At 53.0% G+C, this 17,108-nt stretch overlaps 1 protein-coding gene across 7 annotated transcripts in view; it reads left to right on the forward strand.

Moving 5' to 3' along the window:
* Positions 1–668: 668 nt before the first annotated feature.
* The window catches only part of ARHGAP39 (Rho GTPase activating protein 39), a 96,889-nt gene continuing 80,449 nt past the window's right edge, over positions 669–17,108 (forward strand). For 4 of the 7 annotated variants that reach the window (XM_046023797.1, XM_046023791.1, XM_046023807.1 and 1 more), the window contains exon 1: positions 669–856. The gene's annotated coding sequence lies outside the window, so the exon portion shown is untranslated. The remainder of the gene's footprint in view (positions 857–17,108) is intronic. The other 3 variants (XM_046023825.1, XM_046023832.1, XM_046023839.1) reach the window with 2 other exon arrangements.

Here is a 17,108-nt window from a genome sequence, read left to right on the forward strand (position 1 = left end):
CGGATGCTTCGCGCGGCGCAGCTTCCAAGCGCAAGTCCGACGCGCCTTCTCGAGACGGACGAGGGTCCGCGGACGAGCTGCCAGAGAGCGGAGGCCGCGCGGTCGCCGGGAGCTCGGGCCGAAGTTCGGGCCGTCTGAGCGCTCAGCGAACAGGCGGGAGACTGCGCCGGCGGAGGCCCCGTGCTCTCCGCGACTCCGAGTCCCGCAAGGAGGGACACCCGAGCCTCGCGGGGTCCGACGGTGTCGGGGCTTAGTTCCCCCCAGTCCGCACCGAGACGTCCGAGCGGCGGCCGCGCGGCCCGAGGGTTGAAGGAGGCCCGGCCGGCTGCGGTCCAAGCGACGCGAGCGAGTGCGACCGCGACCGCGTCCCACGGGGAGTGGACGCCCGGCTCGGCCCGGCCCGGCCCGCCCCGTCCACCCCGCTCTCGGGGCCCTCGGAGCTCGCGCGCCGGCCAGCGCCCGCCTGTGGGGCGGAGCCCCAGGACCGCACTCCCGCCTCCCGGCAGGCCCCGCGCGCCCTCGGCCTGATCCCGGCTCCCGGCATGCCGCACGCCGGCGCACGCGCACGGGGTTCGTGGCGGCGCCCCCTGGCGGCGGGAGCAGGGAGGCGCGGGGGCGGGGCCGGAGGCGGGGGGTTGCGCTGGTGACGGGAGGACGCGCGGCTGCGGCGCACTGGCCTGGTGGCGGCGGCAGCGGCGGCGGCGCAGGACGCGGACCGAGCGGGCTGCGGCTGCGGCTGCGGCTGAGGCGACGGCGCTGACGGCGGCGGCGGCGGCGGGAGAGCCGCGACAGCTCGGGCGCGGCGCCCGGGCCGACATGAGGGGCTGTGGCGGCGCGGCCCGCGAGCAGCCGGCGGGTGAGCGCGCGGGCGGTGGGCGGCGCGGGCCGGGAAGATGGCGGAGAGGCCGGCTCTGCGGCCCCCGCCCGGCCTCGAGGAGGTCCCGGACCCCGCCGGGCGAAGATCCGGGCCCGCGGAGCCCGAGGGGGCGGGCGGGGCCGCCGCGGGGGCGGGGCGGGGCGGGCGCGTGGGTGTGCCGGGCGGGACTGGGCGGGGGCGCGAGGGGCCAAGGCCGCGCGGGGGCCGGGTGTGAGGTGGGTGTGAGCGTGCCCGCCCGCGGGTGCGCGTGAGTGGAGTGCAGGGGCCTGCGTGTGGGGCGTCGGCGCGGTTTGCGGGGCTCGAGCGGGGCGGGGTGCGGGGCGCTTTGTCCGGGCGCGGAGAGTCGGGGCGCGCGGCTCTGGGTGCGGGTCGGGGCGCTCCCGGGCGCAGCCCTCCGGGACCTGGAGGTCCCTCTGTGGCTTCCCGGTGGCGGGAGTGGCGGGGGCGGAGGGTGGCGTTCCGTGCCGAGGGCCGCGCGCGAGGCCGGCTGCGCATCTTGGGGGTCAGGACGTCTTTCCTCTCCCACGGGCGACGCGCTGCGAGGCCGCGGCAGCTGTGGGTGTGTTCCGTGCTGCTCCCTCCGGCAGCTGCTGTGGGCGCTGCGCAACCTTCTGCGAAACGCGGCGCCCTCCCCCCGCCTCCGTTCGGTGTCGTAGGGTTGAGCCAAACCTCCGGTGACCTCTGCAGGAACCTGCAGTTGCAAGGCTTCGTGTTCCTCCGCCGGTGTAGACAATAGGAGATTTGTCTTTGGAGCGGGTGAGAGGAATTAAACCCTGTGGGTCCAGGGCGCCTCTGCAAACAGCAGGTGGTTCCCGGTCGGCGGCTCCCGTTTCACAATGAGCCAGGTGTGTTTCTGCTCGCTGGGGGAGGGGAAGGAGAGTCGATAGGGGTGCGGCCGGGAAGCTGGAGGCTCGTTTCCTAAGCGTCCTGGGCGCAGACTTGATGACCCTCAAAGGTTGCTCGCTGAATGGCAGAGGTCAGCCGGCCTCTGGCTGCGCGTTGTCTGTGCCTCGCCAAGGAGCTGGGGAGCAGAGCGCAGAACGGGCGGGTTCTGGAGCCAGACTGCCTCCTGCGCGCGCGGCTTTGTGCTCTGTGCCTTTGGTCTCTGGTCGGTGCAATGGGAACACCGGCGTCCTGGCCTCCTGGGGGGTGGTTGTGAGGACTCAGCGAGCGAACACTCAAGCAGTTTGTGTCAGGTGCGACGTGAGTGTTGGGGACTGCCACCGCTGGGAGCTGGTTCCCAGGGCCCCGCTGCTTGGCTGCTGGCTCTGCCCGTCTACTCGCGTCGCCCTCTCGGTTTACATTAACTTGCAGTCTGACGATTTTCTTACACGAGCGAGTTGGGATCATGTATGGAAAAGCTGAGTCTCTCACAAAGGTAATTGAGGAACAGATCTTACGTGCTTAGATGCATTCTGCGTCAGATGTTATGGATTTGTGGTGTGTAGGTCGCTATGTAAACTCTGTTTAGGAGAGGAAAGCTGCTAGTGAGGCACTCTAGAATCCTGTAGTACTTGTCCTTGGTGGGGGGGTAGGGTTGTTGCAGACAGGGATGAGAGTTAGAGCAGCTCTTGGGTAATTCTCCGAATTAGACCACTGAAGCAGTTGTTGTTACACTTAACAGTGTTATCCTTGGACTAGGAAATAACTTATTAACGAACTCGGATGACAGTGAAGACATAAGCCACAGAGTGAGAACTTGGAATTACCTGTTCCAGAACAAAAAAAGATCTAACTTGCTTCGGAGCAAAGCAGGAAGAATCCTCATTTCCCAAGGAGATGATTCTCTTTCTCAGATCTAGGGAGAGCGGCGCCTGGGTGGCTCAGATGGTTAAGCATCTGCCTTCAGCTCAGGTCATGATCTCGGAGTCCTGAGATCGAGCCCCGCATCGGGCTCCCTGCTCATGGGAGCCTGCTTCCTCCCTCCCTGCTTGTGCTCTCTCCAGCTATCTATGTCACTGTTTCTCTCTCAAATAAATAAATACAATCTCTTTAAAAAAATCAGATCTAGGGAGAATATCTTAGACTTACCCTACATAACTACATCTCATCTCCTTTAAATCTGTGATGCTAAGACTTGGGGAGGAATCCTTCCCCTTTAAAATACAGTCTTTGGGCATTTGTGGGGTTTAAGGTGAGAAGGTTTAATGTTCAGAACAGATGGTGATGAAACAGTTTTGTGAGCAAAATGTAAAATATCTAAGGATAGATTTAAAAATGCCCATCCCAGCCTTTTCTCCTGCTTGCATGCTGGGGTGGGCTGTTCCCCTCCAAGGAAGAAGAGAGCCTGCCTCATGCTCTGTCTGGGTGGTCTCACCCAGGACAACGGTGCCAGCCGGACTTCTCCCCTCAGCCTCGAACTTTGCAGCCAGCCTCTGGCTGCAGACGCCCTGCGGACTTCTAGACCCTGCCTCTTCTACTTCTGACCTCAGCCCTTTGGTGCTTTGGGACCATCATTGGGTTGTTTGCTGCCTGGAGGAGCTTGGTGTCCTAGGTCCTCCCCCCACTACAGGTCTCCGCTATAGGTCCTACTCCTCCCTCCCGAGTGGTTACAAATTTATCCTCCCTTATGTGTATTGTCTGGGGCCTGTGCCGTTGTGCATTATGGCTGTGCCTGCTCGGGGGCTCCCTCCCTTCTGTCTTCCACATAGCTGCTCAGGTGATGGAGTGCGGCGCAGTGGTTCTCGCCCGGAGGTGATTGGTCTGGAGAAGTTTTTGGTTGTTCTGACTTGGGTGCTATTGGCACTGAACGTGTGGAGGCTCGGGGTGCTGCTGGGCACCCCACTGTGTGCGGGATGGTCCTGTAGCCAGGAGGCCAGGGTGAAGGGCAGGCCCAGAGCGTGTCCAGCTGGTTGCTCCTGTGCCCTGCGTTCCTCCCTGGCCTCACATGCCCCTCGGACCGCTCTTTCCTGTGCGCCGACTCCCACTCTGCTCTGCACTGACACCAGCAGTGCTACGGAGGCCAAGCCCCGCTCCACGTCCCCCCTCCCTGCTAAACAATCAAAGCTTGAGTGGCCCCTTCATCTTCTCGGAGCCTGTCCTGACCCCTCCCTTCACGTAGCAACCTCTGCGCCTCATCGTGTCCTGAGCCGCGCCTCTGGCCACTGGACACGTGAGAGCTGTCTCCTGTCTGCACTGGGAGGTCTTTGAAAGCAAAGGAGACCTTTGTGTCCTCAGTGTCTCTTTGCAACATTTTCTTAGGACATTGACCTCAGTAGGAACAGTGGATTTGGGTAGGTTTCACCCCAGAGGAGGATTAGCACAGCAGCGGGAGCAGCTCCCTTGTTTCCTCCATTTTGGCTGCTTACAACTACCCGGGGCCTCTCATCTCTTGCTTTTCTTAAGTATAATTTTTTAAAAAAATTCTCATAGATTCTATTTTTGCTTCCTAAAAGGTTAAAAAAATTCCTTTTGGAATCCATAACATATTCACATTCACAGTTGGAAAATAGTGCACAGTGTAACTTCTGTCCTGTTTTTACCCGCAGGAGCCCGGTCCCCTGGAGGCACGTACTGTATCTCGTTCTGGAGATACTTGGTACTTATAAAAGCAAATTCTTTTCTTTCTGCCCTTTTCAAAAAGTTCCTGAACCTTGCCTTTTTAAACTAAATGTGTATGGAAGTCATCCCATATTGGTCAATTTCCAAGTTCACTCTTTTTCATGGCTGCATTCGTGGTTGGCACTACAGAGGTGACTTGTCTGAGTTGCCCCGTGCTGCTGGATACTGTGTTTTGTGCAGTTTGTTTTGTACGCAGTTGGGTAATGTGAGAATACGCCTGTGGGGTCTGTCCCTGGAAGCAGCGCTTCTGTTAATCACTAGTCGCTCCGATAGCTCAGACTCTGCTCTTGCTTTTCCACGTCTTTAACTCTACACTTCCTTTGTTCATTTATTTCTCCCAACTACCTGTATCTTGAATAATATGGTATGATCAGATTAAATGAGTTTCTCCACTGGAAATTGGCCCATTTTCGTGTGTTCTCATGGGCAAGAGTTACTAGGAGAACACCTTCACTCAAGCAGCTTGTGCAGATGCTCAGAGCGGCCACCGTCCGCGGTAGCCGAAAGTTGGAAGTGACCTACTTGTCCATCAGCACATGAATAGATAAAGTGTGGTCTTTCTGTGGGATGGAATACGATTCGGCAATAAAAAGGAGAGAAGTACTGATTTGTGTGACAACGGGCATGGAGCTCGAACACTGGTCAGTGAAGGAAGCCAGACACAGAAATCCACGAGTGTGTGATCTCATTGGTGTGAAATGTGCGGAACAGGCACGTCCATGGGTCGAAAGTAGGTTAGTGGTTTCCAGAGCCTGGGGTTACAGATAAGAGATATGGGGTTATTTGGGGGGTAAGGAAGGTACCCTGTAGTTGCCCATGGAGAAGGCTGTGCATGTCTGTGAACATGTTAGTATCCATAGATCCTGCCCTTTAAGTGGGTGAATCGTATGGTATGTGATTGTCTCAGTAAAGCTGTTACACACAAGCGTGACTAGGGTTTTTCGGAGCATTCCAGGGAGCATCCCAGGTTCCAGGGAGTCTTGGTGTTGACCCAGTCCTGGGGTTGTCGGGGGGAAGTCCAGTGGGCAGCACGGGGAGTGAGTAATCCATGATGGGTTTCTGAGCTGCCTGGCGTAGCTGGTGCAGCCCTGGCTCAGCTGCGGGATTGAGCTTTGACTCAATCCCTGGCCAGTGCAACTGATCACAGATAAATTGCTTAACAGCTAAGCCTGGGCTTTTGTGCGTGGATTAGATGATGTCTGTCCTGCCACAACATGACAGAGTCCTGGAGGGTCCTATAAATTACCGAGTGTTATATGTGGATAAGGTTTTTTTTTTTTTTAAACAACTTTTTTTTTAAGATATTATTTATTTACTTGACAGAGATCACAAGTAGGCAGAGAGCCAGGCAGAGAGAAAGGAAGGGAAGCAGTCTCCCTGCTGAGCAGAGAGCCTGATGGGGGCTTATCCCAGGACCCTGAGATCATGACCAGAGCCGAAGGCAGAGGCTTTAACCCACTGAGTCACCCAGGCGCCTGCATAAGGTTTTTAAAAATTCATTTTAAGGGGCACCTGGGTGGCTCAGTGGGTTAAAGCCTCTGCCTTCAGCTCAGGTCATGATCCCAGGGTCCTGGGATTGAGCCCCACATCAGGCTCTCTACTTGGCCTGCTTCCCCCTCTCTGCCTGCTGCTCTGCCTACTTGTGGTCTTTCTCTGTCAAATAAATAAATAAAATCTTTTAAAGTTTTTTCAATTTAACACAAAGAGGCTGACGAGTCAGCAGAGCCCATTTTCTGTCGTCATGTGCACGGGCTGAAGACAGGCCAGACCCCAAGTGTTCTGGCTGCGGTGTGAACCAGTCACCCCAGCTTGAAGCCCTTACTGGCAGGCAGGCCTGGAAGCCCTCATCTGACTTGTGGTGTTCCAGGTGATTTTCCTTTTTGACTCTGTGCCTTTGTGTATCTTGCTTCCTCTCTTGGTCCCCCCCCCCCCATTGACATAAATGTTGTACAGTGTATTAAAAATTGCTCTAGTTTATTATTATTGTTGTTCATCTCTTACTGTGCCTGATTTATGAAGTACACTTTATCATAGGTCTGTTTGTATAGGAAAAAGTGTGGTGCACATAGAGTTGAGTGTCATCCGTGGGTCTGGAGCATCTCTCTGTGGATAAAGGGGGATGCCTGTAACCCTACAGTGGTAGAGTGAACACCACACATTTCCTCAAGCCCTTTGCATGCACCCATACCTCCTGTCCCCACAGCGGTCCACCGAGGCCCTCCATGCCATCCCCATTTTACACATGACAAACTGGCTCTACCCCTTCAGTCAGCAGACTGGGCACAGGTATCTCTCTTGGTCTTTTCTTGGGGATCCGAGAGCCCCAGCGTTATCAGAACGGCTGGTGCTGCCTTCGTGGTTGAGCTTTGCAGTAATACTGTCGCCAGGATGCTGCTGGTGGTGTTCGATTATAGATTACAGTCCCTTCAGCCATTCCCCGCGACTGGTGTGGTGGCCGGCACTTTCTTCCTTGCACTTAGGGTTGTGACGAAGCATATACGATATAAATTTCCCCAGTCCCCCATTCTCACATTATTTGTGCATCAGATCATGTATGTCCCTAACAGAGGTGAAGCAGCTTCTGGACTCTGTTGATGTTCTGGTTAATTGTGGTGTTGGCTGCTATATTCGTATTCACAGTTCAGCTGTACTATTAGGGTTCCAATTTCTTCCAGCTCTGAGAAACCCAAGAAGTAGCCTCGTTTCCTAAAAGCTGGAAGGGAGTGACCCTGTGGCTTTCAGAGACCTTTATTCCCAGGGATTTTTGGAAATCACAGGTGGCCATCTAGAAACAGTATGGGCTTTCCTGCCCGTGGCCGCTGGGGTCCAGGGTGGACATTGCTCACAGGGAGACCCTTTCTGCATTGGTTTGTCAAGACCGGACGTCTGGTTTTGTGTCTCCCAGGCCCACCCTCGTTTATCCTGCTCCTGGTCTCTCCTGTCACCCACTGTGTGCCAGCCACATGTGCCCCAGGATGGATCCAGACCAGACTGCTGGTGGGGGACACATGGGAGTGATGATCTTATGTGGTTTGTGGGGCGAGTGTGGGAGCTTGGGGGGACCCCTGCAGTGGCTACTAGCCTAGCTTGGTGTGAACAGGGTTTAGGTAGGCTTTCTGGAAAAAAGGGTATCTCATCTAGATCGGAGGGGAATCTGTGGTCCAGTCTTGAAGGGTGCTAACCAGGCATAGGACAATATGTGTGAACATAGTGACCCTCCCGGGGAAGGGGCAGCACGAGGCAGGGAGCAGCAGGTTCCTGGAGAACTTCCGGCTCTGTGGCTGGCGCCTTCAGTGAGACAGGGCTGGGCGGAGCCGCAGATCAGCAAGCAGGGACTGCAAAGCTGAGAGCTTGGAGAACCTCCCGAAGGGGTGCCCGCCTCATCTAGGGTCCCACCTGCCACAGTCAGGAAGCAGGTAAGTCCAGCAAGGAGTTTCGCAAGAGTCTTTTTTAGCTCTGGCTTTACCCATTCCCCTCCTTTCCAGAACGCTCCAGCACTTACCCATCTTTGACCCATCCTAACGCATTTTACATGGTAAAGTCACGTGTGAGAGCTGGACTGCATGCCTGTTGGTGACTGCGCAGCTGGCGGAGAAATGCCTTGGGACAGGGGCTCTGTCAGTGCTCCTCTGAGCCTAGTGAGGTGGCCCTTACGGGGGACAGGACGTACGACACGGGCCCCATTTCGTACTGACTCTGGAGTCCCTAAAGAACGCCAGCATTAAGAATGGACAAAGCAGGGGCGCCTGGGTGGCTCAGTGGGTTAAAGCCTCTGCCTTCGGCTCAGGTCATGATCCCAGGGTCCTGGGATCGAGCCCCATATCGGGCTCTCTGCTCAGCAGGGAGCCTGCTTACCCCCTCTCTCTCTGCCTGCCTCTCTGCCTGCTTGTCATCTCTGTCTATCAAATAAATAAATAAAAAAAATCTTTAAAAAAAAAAAAAAAAGAATGGACAAAGCAGGGCACCGGGCTGGCTCTGTCGGCGGATCGTGTGACTCTTGATCTCGGCATTGTGAGTTCGAGCCCCATATGGGATGTAGAGATCACTTAAAAATAGAATCTTAAAAAAAAAACTTTAAAACTGGACTCGGCATGCACTCAGCTTGTCCAGACCCCAGTGCGCGTTTGGAGAAGCTTGGCTGCCGCAGTGCCTCACCGCACTCTCCACTCCTCCTGAGTGTGAGACGGGTGGGTGGTCGCCCCCGTCTCGGGTGTGGAAGGAGGGAGCACCACTGGCCGCGTTGTTGGAATTGGGTGGGGTGCTCGGGCCATTCCCTTCATCCTAGTTCCACTAGGGCTGGTAGCGCAGGGGTGAGGCCCTGCCTCCTGTAGCTCAGAGCGTCATTTGACAGCTGTCGTGCGTCCCCTGAAAGATGGTGGCCGCACGCTGAGCGCAGACCTTGGGCACCCTGTTGAGAGGGTGGGTCAGGGAGAACACCTCCGGGGTGAGAGTGAGTTGAGGCCGCAGTGCGGACGGAGGGTGGGGAGAGGGATCAGCTCATGTGGCACCTGGGGGCAGCAGGGCCCCATGGCGTGGGAGCCGGGAGTAGGTAGGAGATGGGGCAAGGCAGGCGGCCAGCCGGACCCCACCAGCTACCGGAGATGTCGCAAGACTGAGCCGAACAGCTCGTCTCTTTGAAGCATCACCTGGCTGTCATATCAGGGGTGAATTGGGAGGGGACAGAAGTGCAGGAATAGGTGTAGGTGCGTGAACGTGGGGTGGAGGCTGAGAGGTGGCACAGGGGTCTGGTTGATGGGCCTTGGGTTAGATGTGGAGGCTCATGGGTTGTCCTGGGCGACGGGTCTCAGCGGCTGCTGCTCTGCTGCTGGGCAGCTGTCGTGGCACGGCCGGAGTCTCGCTCCTCCGTGGGACTGCCTGGTTTGGGTTGCGTTCATCGTCTGTTACAGACATTGGCGTTGTTTCCACTTTTTGGCTTTTGTGGGTAATGCCGCTGTTTGTGCTTGTTTGTGAACGTGTTTGTGCGCACTTGAGAACCAGTGTTTGGATGTATGTTTTCATTTCTCCGGGGCTCACCTGGGGGTGGATTGCTGCACCGTACAGTAGCTGCGGGGTTATTCTTGGAGGGACAGGGCGGGCGCACTCGTCCACTAGATGCACGCGCCTGCCGCCAGCGCGTAGTTTCCGGGTTTCCCATAGCTTCTCTCACGCTTGTTATCGTGGGTCTTTTTAAAAAATATTTATTTTTATTTAAAGATTTTTATTTATTTATTTGACAGGGGGAGGGAAGGATAGCAAGAGCACAAGCAGGGGGAGCAGCAGAGGGAGAAGCAGGCTCCCCGCCGAGCAGGGGGTCCGATGCAGGACTCAATTCCAGGACCCTGGGATTGTGACCTGAGCCGAAACCAGATGCTTAACCGACTAATCCACCCAGGTGCCCCTAATTTTTTTTTTTTTTTTGAGCGCGTGTGTGCATTTGAGTTGGGGAGGGCAGTGGGGAGGGGGAAAGTGAGAGGAGAGAGAATCTTAAGCAGACTCCACACTGCCCAGCACAGAGCCTTACACGGGGCTTGAGCTCACAACCCTGCGATCATGACCTGAGCAGAAAGCAAGAGTAAGACCCTTAACCGCTTAATCGTCTGAGCCACCCAGACACCCTTGTGTGTCTTTTTTTTTTTTTTTTAACTGTAGCCAACGAGTGGGTGTGAAGTAGTATCTCATGGTGGTTTGGTTTCCGTTTCGTTGATGTGAGCATCTTTCCATGTGCTCGTCGGCAGTTTTTATGTCAGCTCTGGGGAAAGATCTGTTCAGATCCTTTGCTCACTTTTTTTAATTTCTTTTTTTTTTTAATATTTTATTTATTTGACAGAGAGAAATCACAACTAGGCAGAGAGGCAGGCAGAGAGAGAGGAGGAAGCAGGCTCCCCGCGGAGCAGAGAGCCCGATGTGGGGCTCGATCCCAGGACGCTGGGATCATGACCTGAGCGGAAGGCAGAGGCTTTAACCCACTGAGCCACCCAGGCGCCCCCTTTGCTCACTTTTTTAAAAAGATTTTATTTATTTGAGAGAGAGTGCGTAAGCATGCTCACATGAGCAGGGAGAGGGGCAGAGGGACAAGCAGACTCCCCACGGAGTGTGGAGTCTGCCAACAGGCTCAGTCATAACCAGAGATCATAACCGGAGCCAAAGTGACATGCTTCATCAATCAACTGAGCCATCCAAGCGCCCCCCACCTTGCTCAGTTTTTAATTGGGTTATTTATCTTTTTTTTTTTAAAGATTGTATTTATTTATTTGACAGACAAAGATCACAAGTAGGCAGAGAGGCAGGCGGGGGATGGGGGGGGAAGCGGACTCGATCCCAGGACCCTGAGATCATGACCTGAGCGGAAGGCAGAGGCTTTAACCACTGAGCCACCCACGTGCCCCCAACTTTATTTATTTATCTTTCTGTTACTGTGCTTTAAGTGCTCTTCATATATTCTGGATACAAGTCCCTGTCGGATCCATGATTTGCAACTATATTCCCCCCATTCTGTGGTTCTCTTTTCACTTTCTTGGTGGTATTGTTAGCAGTGCAAAAGTTTTAAATTTTGATGAATTCCAATTTAGTTTTTCTTTTGTGGCTTATATTTTGGTGTTGTAGCTATAAAACCAGTACCTAATCCAAAGTCATGAAGATTTATTCCTTGTTGTGTTCCAAGAATGTTATAGTTAATTTTTGTGTATGAAGTAAGGGTTCAGCTTTGTTCTTTGTCTGTGGATATCAAGTTATCCCAGCACCATTTCTTGAAAAGACAGTTCATTCTTTCCCTATTGGATCATGGCAACCCTGTCAGAGATCACTTGTCTGTAAATTTGAGGGTTTATTTCCGTTCCATTGCTCTGTATGTCTGTACTTAACACCAGAGCCATCCTGTCTTGATTACTGTAGTTTTGTAGAAGTGTGGAAGTCAGGAAGTATGGGTCTTGCACTTGCACTTCCTTTCCAAGATTTTTTTTTCTTTTCTGAGTCCCTTGAACTTCCATAGGAATTTCATGTTCAGCCTGGTAGTTTCTGCAAAAAAGCAAGCTCAATTTTGATAAGGATCTGTTGAGTCTGTAGATCAATTTGGAATGTTTGCCATTTTAACAATGTTAAGAAAAACATTCCAGGGACACCTGGGTAGCTCAGTGGGTTAAAGCCTCTGCCTTCCGCTCAGGTCATGATCCCGGGGTCCTGGGATCAAGCCCCACATCAGACTCCCTGCTCAGGGGGAGCCTGCTTCCTCCTCTCTCTCTGCCTGCCTCTCTGCCTACTTGTGATCTCTCTCTGTCAAAAAAAATAAATAAAATCTTTAGAAAAGGAAGAAGAAGAACATTCCATGAACATGGGATATCTTATCCTTAGGTCTTCGATTTCTTTAACAATATTGTGTAGTTTTCAGTGTATAAGTCTTGCATTTCTTTTGTTAAATTTATTACTAAACACTTTATTCTTTTCAGTGTTACTATAAGTGGAATTACCTTGTTAATTGTATTTTCTTGTTCTAATGAGTCTTTGAAAAATTTTTTTCTCTATTTGAACAAATGTTCAAAACTGAAAAGGTATTGGGCGCCTGGGTGGCTCAGTGGATTAAGCCTCTGCCTTCGGCTCGGGTCATGATCCCGGGGTCCTGGGATCGAATCCCGCATTGGGCTCTCTGCACAGCGAGGAGCCTGCTTCCCCCTCTCTCTCTGCCTACTTATGATCTCTGTCTGTCAAATAAAGAAAAATCCTTTAAAAAACAAAACAAAACTGAAAAGGTATTGAAGAGTACAGAGTGAAAAGTCCCTCCCACCCTCACCCCTCAGCTGCCTGAAGGCAGCTGCTGCCCTAGAGTCTTGTTGGGCCTTCCAGCAGGGATCTTCAGTGCATGGATAAGTAAATGCATATACATACTGTCTCTTTCCCCACTGGATTGATAGTTCTGAATAAATAATAAAAATTATATACTTAAAAAAATTTAGTGCATTTATTTTACAAGTCTTACTGAAAATAGTGGTGAGTGAACAAATTCCATTCTCCAGTTTGTCAGTTTTCATGGGACTGACAATTCACTAGCTTTTTCAAGTTCTGGAAGTAGGTTTTTAAAAAAAGTTTATTTATTTTTTTAATTAATTAATTTATTTTAAGATTTTATTTATTTGTTTGACAGACAGAAATCACAGGTAGCCAGAGAGGCAGGCAGAGAGAGAGAGGGGGAAGCAGGGTCCCTGCTGAGCAGAGAGCCCGATGCAGAGCTCAGGGCTCGATCCCAGGACCCTGAGATCATGACCTGAGCCGAAGGCAGAGGCTTTTAACCCACGGAGCCACCCAGGCGCCCCCGAAAAAAGTTTTTTTTAAAAGGCTGCGACTGATTTCTCCTGATGTGCCGATCTGGCGTCTTCATCTTGCTCAGTGGTTTGAATGTTGCCCGCCTAAGAAGCTGCTACTGACTGTAAAGTCTAGGAAAAAATATTTTAAAAATATTTATTTATTATATATCTGGAGAGAACTTGCGTGTACACAGGAGGAGGGGCAGAAGGAGAGGGAGAGAAGCAGACTTGTCACTGAGTGGGGAGTCTGGGCACCCTGATGCAGGCTGGACCCCAGCACGCTGAGATCATGACCTGAGCCAGCACCAAGAGTCAGATGCTCAGCAGAGCGAGCCACCCAGGCGTCCCTCAGGAAAATACTTTTTTTTTTTTTTAAAAGATTTTATTTATTTATTTGACAGAGAGAGATCACAAGTAGGCAGAGAGGCAGGCAGAGAGAGGAGGAAGCAGGCTCCCCGCTGAGCAGAGAGCCTGATGTGGGGCTTGATCCCAGGACCCTGAGATCATGACCTGAGCCGAAGGCAGCGGCTTAATCCACTGAGCCACCCAGGCACCCCAGGAAAATACTTTTTTAAGCTACATGTCACCTGTTATCCCTTGTAATTTGATGCTTGTGTTCTGAATACTGTTCTGAACACATTTTGTGCTTTGTCTAATTTATGTGTCTGAGCCATCGGTGGTGGATCCCTTGGTTCCAGTTAGCGGACAAGGAAACTGAGTCCAGCAGCTTACCTAGGGGTTGGCGGAGCCGGCGTGCAAATCCAGGTGTCTCGACTCCAGAGTTTCCCTTCTTTCCCCCAGAGATATACTTCCATTCCTGTCATGTGGCGTCCCCGACTGCGGGTGTGAACACAGGCCTTACTGAACTCACTATGTGGGGTGCTGTCGCGGGAGCCGGGACACCGTGACTTCCGTCCTGTGTCAGCAGCGTCAGTGCTGCAGGGACACTTGGGGGGTAGCCGGGGAGACTCGCAAGCGGGGGCGCGAGCCTCAGGAAGGGGTCGGGTGGGCTCATCTGCAGACAGCGAATCTGAGCAGAGTTGGAGCAGGTGACGGAGGTAAGTCACGTGTTGGGGAGGAATGCAGCCGTGGGAACCGTGTGTAAACCAGGCGAAGAGCACAGCCGGTACAGAGGCCTGAGGGGCCCGGGCCAGAGTGTGTGGAGAGGAGCGGAGGAGGTAGGCGAAGAGGGAGGAGCCTGTGGGGCGCCTGGAGCCGAGAAGTGGCGTCACTTGCTGCCTCTGAGCACAGGCTGTTGGGGACCCGCGAGGAGGCTGGTTGGGAGCACCGAGCTGCAGCAAGCCAGGGGGGGACGGCAGGACCGTGGCGTCCGGCATGCTTTGGAGATGCGTTTTTATGGTTCATCATTTTGCCTTCTTTACTGAGGTTCTGGCCATGTTGTGAGGGTAGCCACTCAGGTTTCCTGCTGGAGTCACAGGGGGCAGCTCAGGAGTTCAGTCTGGGCTGCTGCCCTTGGGAGTGTGACCTCAGAGGACAACACAGGCGTGGAGATGTAGTGCAGGTGCTGAGCCTGGGCGGCCACGGGAGGGCAGGGTGTTGGGGAGCAGGAGGTGATCCAGCTGGATCTCGGGGAGGAGGGACTGGTTCTCAGTACTCCGGGCTCAAGGTCCAGGTTCTTGCTGATTTGCAAGAGCAGATTCTGGGGTTCATACGTGGTGGGGAGCAAAAACGTGTGGAGTGTGCTTAACAGAAAAAAAAGTTCTAGCCCTTTCGTCACTTGATTGGTCCTCTCGGCAACCAAGCCCCCTTGGGAGGGGCCCGGAAGTCGCCTTCAGTAATAAGACCTCGTTTCACCTTTGCTCTGAAGCGGCTGTTTAGGAACTGTGGATGAAGACCCAAAAATGTATTCTTATAAATCATTGTATCACATTGAATAGACACTTAGGAAAAGTCTTTTTGGCTACCGTGGGAAGATAGAGTGTGCGTGTGTGCGAGTGAGCACGTGTGTGCGTGAAGGGGCGCTGCTGGTGCCTGTGTTTGAACTGGGTGCGTCTGGAGGTGCAGTTCTGGGGCTCCCTGACCCTGGCTGGACTGTGATGTCTGGAAGTGGGGGGGGGGTGGCTGGTGATCACCCCAGGGGACTCCTTGAGGCCTTCGTGAAGGACAGCAAACATAAGAGTGGGGCCTGGCAAGTGGGAAGCATAATTGAGGAGCAATCAGAAAAATGTTTTTATTGGAACAGAGTAGTGGGAAATGGTTCTCGACATGCACACTCTCCAGGAACACAAGTCACTAGCCGCACATGGCTATCGAGGGCTGAAGTGTGGTTTGTGGGGTGGAATGTTAAACGTTATTTCATCTTGATGAATTTTAAATGTAGATAGCTGCAGTGGCCCATAGCAACTGCCTCGTACAGCACAATTCTGGAAGGTGTTAGTCTAAGGGGCAGCCCTTTATTTGGGGGGTACCATGTGAGGTGATGTTGGCTGGCCTTGTGGGAGATTCTTGAGTGTGGCCAAGGGGGTGAGATGGATTGGGGGAGAGGAGGCCGAAAGCGTGAAGAGCCTTCTGCTATTTAACCCGTGGCCAGCAAGAGGGAATTCAGTCCTGAATGTGCGTGAGAGGCTGTGAAGTGTGGGAATACGGGACTGGTGTCTGCTGTTGAGACCAGCAGGGGTGACCTGGTGCTAGGGGAGGGGCCCAGGAGCGCCCCACGCTCTTGAGCAGGGACAGCACACCGTGCTGCTGCCGCAGACAGGATGGTTGTGCGGCGCAGGTGTGTGCTGCGTTTGGGAAGGAGATCTGAGAAGGGGAGTTCTCTGGGGAGTACCGTCCAGGGTAGGGCCTCCTGGCCTTTGGGTGAGAAGCGGTCGAGCGGAGGTTCTGCACTTAGCTCCAGAGAAGGCATATTGGAAACAGTGGAAAGAGAACCAGGAGTTCAAAGGGGATGGTGTAGAGGGAAAAGAACCTGGGGGACCCCCAGTTGGAAGGGCAGGAGCCCTTGAGGCAGCCGGGGAAGTGGTGCGGAAGCCGTGTGGCCCTGTGCTTGGCAAGCCTCCCAGTGTGGTTGGTGAGGTTCCCTGTCAACATGGGGAGGTTGACGCCAGAGAACGAGCCAAGGCCAGAGTTCCTCAGAAGATTGTTTGGAATCAGACTGCATGAAAAGTCTAGAAAATGTCTTCATTTTAGACTCTTGAATTTTGAACTTAGGGTTTTCACACTTAGATGCTAGGGCCAGTGATGATTGAAAAGGGAGCATTCGTTAGCCTGACTCATATTTTGTTGTGATTGGGTTTGACTCGGGAAATACAAAGTTGAACCATGGGAACCATGTGAAATTACCGTTTTTGTAAGGTTAGAAAAATGGCTGGAAAATGGCAAATTTATATGATTTTATCCATTGTATAAAGAAAACATTTTTCTTTTATTTTTCTTTCTGAGCCTGGATCGCTCAGTCAGTGAAGCCTCTGACTCTTGGTTTCCGTCAGGTCCTGATCTCAGGGTCGTGAGCTTGATCTCCCCATCAGGCTCGGCGCTCAGCGCAGAGTTGGCTTGAGACCCTCTCCCTTCCTCCGCTCCTCCTACTCACTGGCACCTTCTCTCTCTCTCAAATAAATAAATCTTAAAAAAAAAAACCCACATTCTTCAAAAGCACAGCTTTGAAGCACGTGTGGGGGTTACCTGGTTGTTTTTCTCGCAGCCTTCACTGTGTTAATCTAGTTACGCACATCATACTTTTAACTGTCTCGGATGGCGTGTTGCTGGTCGTCTAGTAGCTGTAATTATTATATCCGTCTCCTCTCTTTCCTTTACAAATTTATAAACTTGATCCTTGAACAACGCAGGTATGAACTGCACAGATTCCACTTTGTGCAGGTTTTTAAAAAAATAAGTACAGTGTGGTACTGTAAATGTGTTTTCTCTTCCTTATGATTTTAGAAAATATATTTTTTTAAGATTTTATTTATTTATTTGACAGAGAGAAATCACAAGTAGGCAGAGAGGCAGGCAGAGAAAGAGAGGAGGAAGTAGGCTCCCTGCCGAGCAGAGAGCCCGATGTGGGACTCGATCCCAGGATCTTGAGATCATGACCTGAGCTGAAGGCAGAGGCTTAACCCACTGAGCCACCCAGGCGCCCTAGAAAATATTTTTATTTATTTGAGGGAGAGAGAGCGCGCGCACGTGCGCACACAAGCGGAGGGGGAGGGGCAGAGAGAGACAGAGAAGCAGACTCCCTGATGAGCAGGGAGCCCGACATGGGGCTCCATCCCGGGACCCTGAGATCATGAGCTGAGCGGAAGGCAGATGCTTAACCCACTGAACCACCCAGGCATCCCTTCCTTATGATTTTTTTAATACATCTTCTTTTCTTTAGCTTACTTTATTGTAAGAATATGGAATATAATACATATGCC

This window comes from Meles meles, chromosome 1 (genome assembly GCF_922984935.1).
Source record: "Meles meles chromosome 1, mMelMel3.1 paternal haplotype, whole genome shotgun sequence".
NCBI classification, from domain to species: Eukaryota; Metazoa; Chordata; class Mammalia; order Carnivora; family Mustelidae; genus Meles; species Meles meles.